Source organism: Charadrius vociferus, unplaced genomic scaffold, assembly GCF_000708025.1.
Source record: "Charadrius vociferus isolate BGI_N301 unplaced genomic scaffold, ASM70802v2 scaffold365, whole genome shotgun sequence".
NCBI lineage: Eukaryota > Metazoa > Chordata > Aves > Charadriiformes > Charadriidae > Charadrius > Charadrius vociferus.
This window is the reverse complement of record NW_009648559.1, coordinates 1,184,299-1,185,285: the sequence shown is the minus strand read 5'-3', so window position 1 is coordinate 1,185,285 and position 987 is coordinate 1,184,299.

The following is a 987-nucleotide window of genomic DNA, read 5'->3' as shown; positions in this document are numbered from 1 at the left end:
GAAAGAGTGCTACCTGGTTTGGGGGTTTTATTTTGTGTTTGGTTTTGGGGTTTTTTTTTGTGTGGTTTTTTTTTTTTAGAAGGCTGCCTTTAAGGCTGCTTTAAATCTGTGTTTTGTGTTTCCCTTTCTTTTGTTTTCAAAAGCATGAGAAATTTTAAACCTGACCATGAATGACCAGGAGAAATTAAAATACGTTCACTGTTGCTTTAAGTTTGTCAACAGATGCAGTTATGCCAGTGTCTCCTCATGAATTTCTTCTGTTCAGTTTTGAAAGACATTTGTATGGGTGAAATGAGTCTGTTGACTAAGTTGCTGAACATATAACAACTTTGCTCAAAAGCAGTTTCTTCTTTTACCTTTTGGTTTTCTTTTTCCTTTCTTCTGTAAAGAGCACAAGGAGGGTAACCTGTGTTTCGTTCCAACGTGGTCACTGCTAGGCAATGCGTAACTGTGATGAACTACAGCCGTATGGGCCATGTAAGTCTGCTCACCTTTGTCTCGGGGGGAGAAGGATGACGTAATGTGGTGAAGTGCTATTGATATTTAACATATCAATTTGATTTCCTGCAAGAAACGTTAGGCATACAGGATATGCATAACAGCTTTTTTTCTCTGTTAAATTTGTGCTTCCCAGTACATTATGTTGATGCCTCAAATCCAGTCATGTGTGTTTCAAACTTGTACATTAAGAAAAAATTTGGGTTGTGAATTCAAATGTAATTAACAGCGTTAACTCAGAGCTTATAATAGTTCACATGTGTGAGATTAGATCTGGCTTCGTTGGTCTTTCCTTTATTTCCTTACTGTGTGGTCATTTTAGTGTGCATATGCATTTGGGTGGTTAAGGGCCCAAAGCTACAATATTGCAAGCACATGAGATTTACTTTACTTTTACAATTTGTCTTACCGGGATCATGTGAGGAAATTTAAATGTATGCTCAAGTGTTTTCTGCATTAAGTTAGGATTTACCCTACTTCAAATGCTTT